General features: G+C 44.1%; 1 long non-coding RNA gene across 1 annotated transcript in view; it reads right to left on the bottom strand.

Annotated features, from left to right (window-relative positions):
- The window catches only part of 4930593A02Rik (RIKEN cDNA 4930593A02 gene), a 95936-nt gene that overhangs the window by 53068 nt on the left and 29734 nt on the right, over positions 1-13134 (bottom strand). Inside the window, exon 3 of the long non-coding RNA NR_045167.1 lies at positions 2504-2627. This is a non-coding gene — a long non-coding RNA (RIKEN cDNA 4930593A02 gene). The remainder of the gene's footprint in view (positions 1-2503; positions 2628-13134) is intronic.

Raw genomic sequence — 13134 nt, 5'->3', positions numbered from 1 at the left:
CTCCAAAGGAAAAACTGTAAACAGCCAATGAAGAGAGACTGTCTTACAAGCAACACCTGTCAATAAAAAAGCCGATGGCCAATGAGCTGCAGCAGGAAATAGGAGGTGGGACTCTGGCAGGCTTGAAGAAAGGATTCAGGGAACTGGTGAGAGGCGCAAGGCAGCATAAACTGAACCGCTGAAGAGCTGAGGAGATGGATGTGAACCCACGGGTAATTGAACTCAGGATAGAATAAAGAGGAGACTGACTTGGAGGCAGGAAGCTGAGGAAACATAACTAACAACGTGAAAGACAAAGAATAGTTTGAATGGGTTAAATAAGTTACGATCTATTCGGGGAATGAGCCAAAGCTTATGACCTAGGCATTTATTAAAAAATATATTTGAAGCTGGGCGTGGTGGCGCATGCCTTTAATTCCAGCACTTGGGAGGCAGAGGCAGGCGGATTTCTGAGTTCGAGGCCAACCTGGTCTACAAAGTGAGTTCCAGGACAGCCAGGACTATACAGAGAAACCCTGTCTCGGAAAAAAAATAAATAAATAAAATTATATATATATATATTTGAGTTTCAGAGTTGTCATTCTGGGAGTGGGGTGCGGGGTTACAGCCTATAAACATTTTAAAAGTTATTCAATATCTTTAGACACCAGAGAAATGTGAATTAAATCAATTCAGAGATTCAATCTCACCCCAGTAAGAATGGCCTCCATCAAGACAGCAAAGGACAACACACACTGGTGAGGGTGTGGAGAGCCACGCTTATACACTGCTGGTGAGGATGTAAGCTGGTGCAGACAGTATGAAAGTCAGCGGAAGGTTCCTCAAAAAAACTGAAATAAATAACTGTCCTAGGACCCAACTTTATAACTCCTGTGTATGTACCCCAGAGTCAGCTTGGCCCAGGGACACTTGTACAACCTGGTTTGTTGCTAGGAACAAACTATTGATAAAAGCTAAGAAAGGAAGTCAGTCTAGATATCCATCAACAGATATGTAGACTCCAGATATGTGTGTGTGAGTGTGCAAGAGTATGTGTATGAGTGAGTGAGTGTATGTCAGTGTGTGTGAGAGAGAGTGTATGTACATATGTGTGAGTGTGTCTGTTGTGTGTATTCATGCATTGTGTGTATGTGAGTGTGTATATACGAGTGTGTGCATGTATGTGTGAGTGTGTATATGTGAATGAGTATGTGTGTGAGTATATGTGCGTGTGCACGTATGTGTGAGTGTGTGTGTGATATAAATGTAGAATGGAGACAGAGGAGAAAAGAACATGAGGCACAGGGAAGAGGAGAGAGCAATACAATAGATATGACATGAATGCAGAAGGGAGGTGTGCTGAGACTGTTGTCAATGACATGTCAACTCTTGTGGGGTTTTTTTTTTCTGTTTGTTCTGTTTTTTTGTCAACTCTTGCACAGAGGAGAGTCATTTTAGAAAGGGGAAGCTTAATAGAGAAAATGTCCTGTACAAATACGATCAATGTGGGAAAGCCCAGATCACTGTGGGCAGTGCTACTACCCCCAGGCTGGAGGTCCTTAATAGGTTTCTGCCTCAAATAATTAGCTTTTCTGCTGATGTAATAAATCAAATCAAGCCAAACTTAAAAAGTATAAAAGCAGGTTTATTGGGGGCAGCTCTCAGGCAGGTTCACTGGTCTCAGAGAATAAGGCCAGAGAAATTACCATGAAGACAGGGAGAAAGAGTGGGAACAACAAATTAGAAGCGTGCCCGAGAGAGGGAGAGAGAGAGAGAGAGAGAGAGAGAGAGAGAGAGAGAGAGAGAGAGAGCAGAGAGCAGAGAGAGGGAGGACAGAGAGAGCTCTGGGGTGCCTGGAGGTCCTTTTATCCCCAGCACACACCTGGAGCAGCAGTTAGGTCCCTGAGAGCAGGTCACTGGCATCATCTATATTCTAAGAGTCCTGGTACCATAAAAAACAAAACCCAAGCAATCCACTAAGCAGCAGTCCTCTACAGCTCTCACAGTACTCAAGTATCCAGCCTTGTTTGAGTTCCTGTCCTAATTTCCTTCAACGATATAGTGTGGACGTGTAAGATGAAGCAAACCCCTTCTTCTCCAAAGTCATGGTCTTTTATCACAGCAATAGAAAAATAACTAAGACAAGAGAACTATCTGTGTGTGGGGGGAGGGGGGATCCTTAGTTGGGAGGGTCCTGGGGAGTGGGGATGAATAAGAACAAAATATAATTTCATACATGTATAAAGGTGCTATAATAAGCTCCCTAGTTTGTACTAAAAAACAGAAAGAACGGATGACAGAGATGAACTCCATGGTTGGAACCTTTACAGACCACAGAGCTTCTGTGTGAAGTACCAACAGCCCATACCCACATAGCAGCATGGCTGCAGTGCACTTATTTATACTGAGGACTTACTAGGTACTGTACACACTTGATCCTTCCTACTCGTCATAACAACTGTATAAAGTACTTTTATCCCTAGCGCAATGACGGAAAGTCTAAAGTGTAAAGGGTTAAACTTACTTGCTGGGGCCACGCTCAGTGTTCTGTCAGCCTATGGTGTCCACTCCCTTTTGAACGCCACTAAGACACAAGAGCATGCTGTCAGTCAAACAGAGGTGAATCAGAGTTACAAATCAGATGTTTTCTGTGAAAAAAATGCAAGATCTCAGATCCTGAACTGCAGCAGTGGGTAGTGGAAAGCTCTATAGATACCATAAACTGGGTGTTCCCATGGTAATTGTCAAATTTCTTACATACAAAAATTCTGTATAGAGAAAGCATAATTGTCCCCATTTTCAGCTGAGGAGATGGGATTCAAGTAGGAAAGCCATCTGCCCAAAGCCACATACCTAGCATGCACGTATAACAAAAACATACAGGGCTCATAATTCTCTGTATCAGGCAGCTTGCCCTCACCTAAAGAGCCATCTGAGAAGGAAGGAGGGTGAGCAGGAACCCTGTGTCACACAGCTTTACTGTGCTGAGCCCTGGTTCTGAGGCCAGTGCTGCCCTGAGTAACGTTTATAGGTGACCCAGTTGTCTTAACTTTATATGAAAATGCTCAAACAGAGAATTGAGGAAGAAGGCAGGAATCCCTCATTTCTGTTCCCCACCAGGGCACCAACATTAACGTTTGGTTGTATTTGTGCTTATAATCTAAGAGATCATTATCTGCAGAGGTCATAACAGCTTGAAGATTTCAACACATCTTCTAATAACAGAGATGGTGTTCTACAGAACTGTCATACCTGTGCCTGTCAGCGCAGCTGCAGTCCTTAATTACCCAGATGGTGTTGTGAAGGACATTTACATATGCCTTTGAAGTCCACAGTCAGTCTAACTTCTGTTAAAGCCATCTTGGTCGGTATTATATAGTGAGTTATTATATAATCAGCCAGGGCTACATCGTAAAACCCTGTGTCAAGGAAAAAAAGGAGGGGCATTTCCTAACAAAAATAATGTATTCCTATGAATATATCTTTTTACCAAATTCCTAGGAAGCTATTTTCATAAATGCAAGCATCCCTCCTATTTACAAACTTGCAGGCAGCTATATTTTGTTCCTGTCAGTCCTTGAACGTGTAATTTCTATGAGAAGGCAGGAAAGGTAGATTGATTTCCCATGGCTGTGTGCCCTTCTCTGAGCAAGGCAATGTCCTTGTCTCTGTTGGTTAACTCCAGCTCAAGCCTGAAGCTAACAATCCTTGTCTAATAGGAAACAGCCAGCATCCCAAGTACACTACCATATGGGGCCTGGAATTGGTCACAGGGGCATAAAGGCGAGAACTTGTGCACAGACATAAGCCCCCAGACATTTCCTTGAGCAGTGAGCTGGCTGATTCCACTGGTTTCTGCCGTTTGTCTCCTTAAGACCTGAGTTCCCACCTGTTTCCTACCAAAATCTTCCTCGTGCCTCATTCGATTCCATGTGAAGTGATAGTACAGATGTTAATTTAGACAGAAATGCCAGAGTGTGACATGCATTCATACTATTTATATTCAGTCTTCGCTATGGGGTTGAGGGGGCGGGGGTTAGTGAGTTTCTTGAATCATTGGATATAAAGTTTTAGTGGTTCTCAGTCTATTGATGCTGCTGTAAGAAAACACCCTCCAGGTTTAACACCTTTAACCCCAGCACTCAGGAGGCACAGGCAGCTGGAACTACATGAGTTCAAGTCCAGCTGATCTACGTGAGAGCCTCCTTCAGTGGCTTTTTTCTCAATATGAAATACTTACAAACTGGAGGGGGAAGTGAAGGCCATTAGTGCAATGAGCAAATGGGGCCTGTCACTATGCTAGCAACTGTAGTCATGGCCGCCTGGATCACAGAGTATTGCAAGAACACTCATGATGTGATTAAAACTAGTGCCAAGTTTAATTAGTAACCCACCTTGTAGTTTGAGAGTGAGGACAGAACTGGGCACCTGGCATGTTGCTGGCCCCAGACCTAGGAGCCATCTTTGTCCAGATACAGTCAAGTTTAAAAGTCCTAAGTAGAAAAGTACACAGGCCTCAAGAAGGAGTGGTAAACAAGCAGCAGGCAAGGCAGTTAGGCTGCTCCAGAGGCCATGGATAGGGAGTTAGTTTTGGCAGCAAGTAATAGAAAACCCAGGCGAACTGGTTTGGATGATATGGAAATGTGCTATTTAACCTTACAAGCCTTTAAGGGCCAGAGTGAGCCAGGTGTGCAACAGTGAAAGTTCTAGTTCTATTCCTCAGCCGTCTTGGATTTCCTTTCCTTCCTTGCACAGTCACCTTTATTCCCTGGCAAGATCTGCCTTAAGAACCAAGCTTAAGCCACCAATAGCTGAACCACCCAGGGCTAGCCCAGAGATGAGCACGCAATCCAACTTGGCCTGCTGAGACCTCAAAGGATGCCTTTTCTCATGCTGGAAAGAAAGGGCTCCTCTTCTTCCCTGACTGTAATCAAGGAAGCTGACCCTCTCCCTGGTACTGCTGATAATATCTTGGACAGAAGGAACCATGAGTAGAGGGCAGTGGGGGAGTAGAGGAGACCCCTCACTGAGCACATCTGGCTCAGACCAGCAGTGGTCTCACAGCATTGTGATCAAGATGTGGGCAGCACGGAGGAGTTTCATCTGGAGGCTCATGGGAGAATCTCCTTCCCTTTTTCCTCCCCTCCCCTCCCCTCCCCTCCCCTCCCCTCTTCTCCTCTCCCCTCCCCTCTTCTCCCCTCCCCTCCCCTCCCCTTCCATCCTCTCCTTTCCTTTCCTGGTTCTGACATAGCCTGCACCGATATCCTCTCCATTCAAAGCTGGCAATCTCTAACCATTGTTCATAGTTCTTACTACCCTCAGGAAAGGGTCTCTGCTTTTCCAGGCTTGTGTAAGGAGAGTGGACCCACCCCGATAGTGAATGGTTCACCTCAAATCTTTTAATGGATCCCACCCACAGTTTGCTTTTGTCAGGTATGGTAAGGTACTCACAGGTTTCTGGGATTAGGATTTAGCTTTGGGGAGTTTATTATTCTGTCTGCCATATAGCTCAACGTTCGTTCCAGTCTAGCTCCATACTTTGTGCTTCTGTATTTCCAAACAGTTGACAGAAGCCAAAAAAAAAAAAAAAAATGTCAAGAAAAAAGTAATTCAACCAGAATAAAAAGAAAGAAGCTAAGTGGATTCAGAGCTGCAGTCCATTTGGTGGATATTGCACAATGAGCTATTCAAAGGGCTCCACAGGTTGGCTGCAGCCCAGCAAAGGCATAGCAAATCCCAAATTAAACTGTGCAAGTTCCATAAAGCCTCTGGAGAGTGTGCAGTATGAAAAGAAGGTCACAGGTGAGATTATATTTCATATAAGCCCAAGGACACAATAGCTTTTATGACAAGTAAGAGATGAGATCAAATGCCAGTTTCAGAGAAACTGGCAGATCAAGGAGATGTCTGGGCTGGACAATGAGAAAATAAATAAATCTCCAGTCACCTCCTTAGTCCTTTGAACCCTAGGGACTGCCATTCACTAGCTCACCCAGCCACGGGAATGAACGTATTTAGCCAAAGGAAACTGCCTGGGGATGGACACAGAGGAGCTGGCTGTGATTGATAGCTTTGCTCACTTAGCTTGGTTCTTCAATGGAGAAGGAAGGTCAAGGAGGAAGCATCAAATGCAGGAAGCAGAGAGGAGGCCTGCCAGGTGCTTGTTTTCCTAGGCAGCAGAGGGAGAGTCGTGGAGATGAACACAAGGACTCAGCAGACCTGGGTAACACCCTGTGTTTGGATATCAACCAGTGTGAAGGCCTTGCTAAGAGATTTCAACTGTGTTAACTTGCACTTTATGTTTAAAACGCACTCCAGAAAGAGTCCCTAATACTGCTACCCCTGAAAACACATGCATAGCTCTTACCCACACTCCCAAGAGGCAAAAGTCTGGTGAGTATAATCTCTGCCTGCTGTGTATAATAATCATTTGTCTCTATAGAAAGATCTAGAATATTGTGTTCTTACAAAATCTTGCCTATATTACATTCAACACTATAATTTATTTTCTTCATTCCATGAAAATGACCATAGATGCCTTCTAAAACAATTCACATAGATCGAATCCATCAAAGGTGAAATTGACCTTATAGTCATGCCAAATTATGCTCACATCAAAATATATACTACTGATGGACATTCAATCATGGGCCAATTCCATTTTGTCTCAAAAATAACTGTGTGAATGCCATGAGGGTTCAGTCGTACGCAAAGAACTTCAAGCAGCTAAGGACTCCTGAGAGTGAAGTAGTCTTCCCCAGAGAAGAATACACCAGACCAATTGGTTATCCAAAACCAAGGGTAATCCCTGAAGACATATATTACGTGTGTGTGTGTGTGTGTGTGTGTGTGTGTGTGTGTGTGTGTGTAAAACATTATACAAACTTATTGGGTTGTATTTATGTGTTCAGGAATACACACAACAACAACAACAACAATTAAAGAAAAGAGGGGCTTTAGAGGCTGTGAATTTGAAAGAGAGCAATGGAGGGTGCAAAAGAGGGTTTGGAAGTTAGAAAGGGAAGAGGAAAGGTGATTACACACTTCTTTCTTTGCAACAGATAGGGTTGCACTCTCGTTTCCTAGACAGCAATAACTGAGTCTGGGTTAAAATATTCAAGAAGGCCTGTTTGACTAAACTACATGGGTTGCATATGTTGCTACCCTAACTTTTGCCACTCAAGGAAAACATTATCTAATGCTGCATTTCTGAATGTTAGTAAAGTCATTTATTTAACTTGTTAATGAACTTTAACTAGTATCTTAGGAACAGTATTAACCCTATCCTCATGAGAAAAAAAAAATGGAGGGGTTGAAATGACCAGCAAAGCCTTCTGTGATTGTTAGCACTGTCTGAGAGATCACGCTACGGGCATTCCATAACTACACCTTAGCTGTATGTTCACAAAGCCCCTCCAGAACCTTCTGGGGATCCCTAGATTACAGCTCCTTAACACTGCCACGGAAGCAGGAGAGGTCACTATCCAGTTCTGCATGAGCTGGGTTTGGCATCTATGCATTCCTAATCTGAACCAGTGGCAAACTGATGGTGACTGTTTGAAGTCCGGGTTGAAGAGCCCTATGACCAATGATGACTCGAGACGAAGGAGAGATGTTGACTAGTATAGTAGCCATGGGCACAAGGGCCCAGAGGAGCCATATCCCAGAGATAACCAAACCAGATGGGGAAAAGCTTGAAGCAGGGTCCCAAGGCGTTGGGGCTATTTGATGTGAGTAGGGTAAGTCCCTTTGACATGAAAATGGGAAGCCCTTCATATTCCTCCATCTCAGGTAGGGATGCAGGACCTTCTTTCTCTTCCTCCTTCCTTTCCCCTCCATTCCTCCTCCTCTTCAACCCTGTTTCATCTTATCCAAGACTGGTGTGAGTAAAAACAGTGTGGGAAACGAGGATAAGACAGAGGTCTCTCCATCCTCTATTCACTAAGAAAGACCAAACATCACAGCTGATAAGTGAAAGATTAGAGATAGCTCAAATCAGCAGAGAGCCATGACGCAAATAACAGGCTCTGTTTTACTTTGGAGAATTGGCATTTAAGCCAGAAAAATAAAATAAATATAGAAACTTTAGGATGCCTGCCTGAGTCAGTGCTTTAGCCAAGAATGGTATCCATCTCTGCCCCTCATTTCTCCAATGACAGTCCCTCCTTTATCAGGACATGGCCTGACCCCTAGTGGTCGCACTGCCTTAGGTGGTACCAGCTTTCACTTCTTTGATCTCAAGGCTCCTCAGAACATTTGGTGACTGATGTGTGTAGACTACCACAGCAAAGAATGTGCCTCTATTTTCAGATCAGCTTCAAGAAGATCAAGTTGGGAAAAATAAACAGGAAAGTCAACACAAAGTACGTAAGCATGCCTGTGTCACGTGACAGGACAACAAGGGTTTTCCCTGAATCAGTTTTCTCCTGTGGTCAAAAACTTAGCTTCCAAAGACTTGAGCTCTGTATAGAAATGACTGGAGAGATGGCTTAGCAGTTAAGAGAGCTTCCTGATCTTCTGGGGACTAGAGTTTAGTTTCCAGAACTCACGTTGTGTGGCTCAAAACTGCCTGTAACTTCAGCTTTCAGGTGATCCAATACCCTCTTCTTGAGTTACACACACACACACACACACACACACACACAGTATATACAGAGAGAGACATACAAGCATGCACATAAATAAAAAAAATAAAAAGCAAACATTGCAGCCAATATAGTGTCACTGCTGTCAAGGAAGTATCTACTTGCTCATAACCCAAAGCCTTCCTTGCTCCAGTTTTTTGCAAAATTGGATGAATCCTGAAACCAGAATGTGCTCACTGGACTATGAGGTTCATATCCTATGGCTAGTGCCATAGAAATGAATCAGGCAATTAGAGAACACAGCTGTCGACATTGTGGTCCCTACTTTATCTCACGAAGCATTAGACAAGTGGGAAGGTGCCAAAGGCACAAATGATTCTGACTGAACCACACCTAAGTCTGCTCCAGAGTAGACTCTCATCCTGCCCCAGTCAGCCGTGACTCAGGAACTGGGTGGACTGAGCTCCCAAGGAAAGGACTACTGAAAAGAGACAGCACTGGGCATTCCAGACTCCCCACTCCATAAGACCCAGATTGATTTCAAAAGTAGGGTGACTCCTAGTTCTTAAAAGAGGACAGTATGAACAGAGATCTAATCAAAGGGAACATGCAGATGGCAATTATCCAAAGAGTGTACTGTGTTAGAGATGTATGGTTCAGAATGACTACAAAGGGTTAAAGAGACTGCATTAGAATTCCAGAGAGGCCTAAGTGGGCAAGCAGAAACCTACTAAAAATCCAAAGGTCATCTCTGCTGGAACTGGATAACGAATCTGTTAGAGATCTGCCACAGGCCCACTGAAGAATCAGAGTTGAGCAGAGCCTCAGGGTTGAGTCAGCTGTAGAAGTGAGGGATTGGGCTATGAGGGCTGTAGATGTGAAGGGGCAAGGCCAGGTCTGGTAGATGATTGGAGGTAAACAGACGGTAATTCAAGTTGGCCACATCAAGAGTGAAGTTGATGCCAAACTGAAGCCCTTGGGACAGTTGGGATTTCACTGTCTGTTGGTATCTTGGTGCACAAACCAGGTCAAGAGATGGATAGAGACCATCACCACCACAGTGTTGGGTGGCCTCCTCCGTAATAGGTCCAGGTGGAACTGTGGTACCCTTTCCTCAGTGTGGTGTATTCAGTAAGTTCAAGGGGTTTGTTTTTCTGATATGGTTTCAATACAGCGGATTGTTCCTATTATCCCAGCTCACTCTGATTAAGTGTATAGAAGGCACCTCTGTTTTCCTTTTAGGAATAAGTCTTTTCTGTCTATGATGAGTGGGAAGTGCTGAGCAGACGGCATTGCTTCTGTGCCCAACAAAGTACAGAGTCATCCCACCTCTATGTTTTCACTCAAAATCTAGAGTCAAAAGATGCTTGTAAAATGGAGTCTCTCAGGTCAAGTCAAAGCCTGAAGAACCACTCTTTCACACACAATGTGTGTGTGCGTGTGTGTATAAAGATCTTGTACAGAACTTGTCACGGGGAATTGTGGCCCAATAAAAATAATAAAGCAGTGTTTTATGGTGACTCCAATAAAACAGTAAGCAGCCATGAATCCACAAGGATATAAATGAACAACTGAATAAATAAATTAGTTAAAAGGACTGACAAGGGACTGTCTCCATGTGACCCAGTTGAGGAGGAAAAAAAAATGGTGTCAAGAGGCACAGGCTATTCTAAAGAGAGAAAGGGTAGGGGCTCTGAACATTCACAAAAAATGGTGAGAGGACACCTGAAAATGACCAAGAGAGCATGATAACACATTGAAGGGAAGTCAGGTGAGCACAGCTCCAGCCCTGTACCTTCTGGGGTCCAGTAAGCAAAGCCTCTTCTAAAATGCAAGGCAGGTGACTGTGCTAAAAACAGTCTGGCTGTCCTAACCTTGGGACAAGCCCAGAGCCCTCCCAAGCCTCAGAGCCAGGTGCAGGGTTAGATGACAGGGTGGAAGCTGTAATTTAAAACTGGACTGCCCTGAGTCTTGAGTCTAGCCACTATGAATATGGGAGCTTGAATTTAGTCTGCTATAGCCCCAAAGTGAGCCAAATCCCTAGGAAGCAATTGTAGAGAGCAGAGAGGCTAGATGCAAGTTCCAAGGTCTTTCTGCTCCATTAGAGAAGTTCACCGGAAAGATGGCCCTACCCTTGGTGCTTAGGAGCAGATGCATGTGTTAAGAACTCTAGGATCGGCTATGTATGCCTTGACAGGAGACCAGTGTGTGGATCAGCCTCTGGAGCCACCCATCTGCCTTTCACTGCTATGGAGGCTAAGAACTAGGAAGCTGCCCTGGATATGCACAGCTACCTCTCTCCAGCAGAGTGATTAATGCCTAGATGGCCAAAAAGTACAAAGACTTATCTTCCATCTTTCCAGATGTCAGCATGGCCACTGTGTCCTGTCCCAGATAGAGGGTACAGTCTGGAGTCTCTTAGTCCACAGACTGCAATGCTAATGTGCCCATTGGAGGCCACTGATGTAAGATACACAACGCTTTGAAGGTGAAGACAGTTCAGGTGGAATCGGACACTTGTAGGAAACAATTGAAGTCCCAGCATAAACAATTGGAAAGATCAGAGTCACAGGCTCAGCTGACACTTCCCCACCCCACCCCCAGCAGTCTCTAGATCTTAAGGTCGCAGAAGGGAACTGCCCCAAAATTTCATCTTTTTTTTCCCCATTTCCCCTTTCCCCCATTTTATTATTTGCTTACTTTACTACCCCGTTAGTAATACTCTTGTTATATTCTTAAATCACCTATTTATTCCTATTTTTTAAATGAATCCCCATTGATACATGCATCTATTTTTGCTATTTTCAGTATTTCCCATGATAAAAGCCCTGAAGTTTGACAAATTATGAGTCACTCATAGAAGTATAATTATGGAAGCTCTGATGGAGAGTGAAGCCCTTGGAGAGTGAAGCTTTGCAAAATTTTAGCAATGACTCACCCACATTCATAAAACAAGCTAGGCCTATCATTTGATACCCTATGGGAAACTGAGACACAGTGTGACCAGACCTGACTTGGAGGTGATTCAGCTAGACAACTGCTCAGGACACTCACCTATGAAGCTAAACCACCACAGAGGCGCTAAAACTTCCAAGGACGCACAGCAGAGAGAAAAAGCATACAAAGACCAGAACTTTCTATAGCTTTCCTATGAGATTACTATAAAGTTCCTGGACAAGTTGCAAAAGCTACTCACCTCCAAATATTTCTGACTCACAGAAAAGGCCACCTCAAATGAGAGCCATCCCTCTGGCAGTGGGGAGGTAGCTTTCCAGCAGAAATGGTTTCGAAGCTTCCTTTCAAACAAGGAAGGTGTGAAGATACACACACACACATACACACACACACACCATCCCACCCTCAGATGGGGAGTTGCAGAGGTGATCAGGCACCTGCTTGTCAGAAGGAGGGGTCATGAGCCTCTGCCCTCTGGCTGTGCTGGGACAACTGCAGATTTGAGACTGAAGGCGTCCTTTTTACTCTTTCCCTTCCAGACTAAGCTCAACCCCTTCCCCAGACAAACCAAAAATAAATTTTAAAGGCTATAGGTCTAAAGAATGTCCATTATTAACCTGTCTAGGGCATCTACTAGCTTCATCCAATCCAGGTCCAGGAGAGCAGTGTGTTGGGGTCAACTGGTTAAGGCTTTAAAGATTCTAGACTTCAACCTTGCCTGGGGCACTTTTAAGTTTTGTAGCTTTGTGCTGTTCCTTGACTGCTTTTGTAGTTCCCAGATTCCTCTGCTGTAAGACCATTTTAATCATCAGATTTTCAGTTGACCTGGTTCATGTCGGGGTCTGCATTCCTTCCATAGCATGCAGTACTTGTGGAGAGAGACCACATTCGTCAAATCTGTGGTAAGATGTCCCTCCCATAGCTCAAATGTATATGGAAAAAAAAAAAAAAAAGGAGATGCCAGAGTGTTCCCTATTAACAGCACTCCAACAGACCTTCTCATGTTCTCCGTCATCAGTGTGTTTATGTCAGAAGCATAAACAACATGTTAGTGCCTTTCTGCAACATTAGAATTTATTGTGTAATGATAAATTCACAAGGTACAGGGGTTTCACTGATAGTAGTCATACCTCTGACAAAGACTAACACAAATCTTTTTATTCCAGTCTTAATTACTAACATCAATTCAGTTTCCCAGAGTATGTGTGTTGGGAGTGGGGGTTGGGGGCTTATGAGGGGTGGACTGAATTGACCAGAAGAGGAGGAGAGGAAAAAGAGGGGGCCTAGGATGTGTAAGCCAATCCTTCCAACTCTGGTGAACTCCAAGATAATGGGGGAGAGAGGAGAGTTAGGACAGCAGGGGGTTGGAAGGAAGATGCCTGATGAGAAAGAGAACAGGGTAGCAGAGGGCTCATCAACGGTATCAAAGATGGAAAGTTTGGGGTATATGGGAGTGGAGGGTTTGATAGCCAGCAAGACATTAGGTAGAGAGCAGAAAGTACAAAGAGAAATCTTGGAGTGGAGATAGGAGGAAAGACATAGGCGATCTCCTTCTGTTCTTCTGTGTACTCACAGGAATTATAAAGATCCCAAATAGTGTTGGGATAGGAGTGCT

The sequence above is a fragment of the Mus musculus genome, chromosome 3 (assembly GCF_000001635.26).
Source record: "Mus musculus strain C57BL/6J chromosome 3, GRCm38.p6 C57BL/6J".
Lineage (NCBI taxonomy): Eukaryota > Metazoa > Chordata > Mammalia > Rodentia > Muridae > Mus > Mus musculus.
Note: the sequence above shows the minus strand (reverse complement) of the source record. Positions and strands in the feature narration are given on the sequence as shown.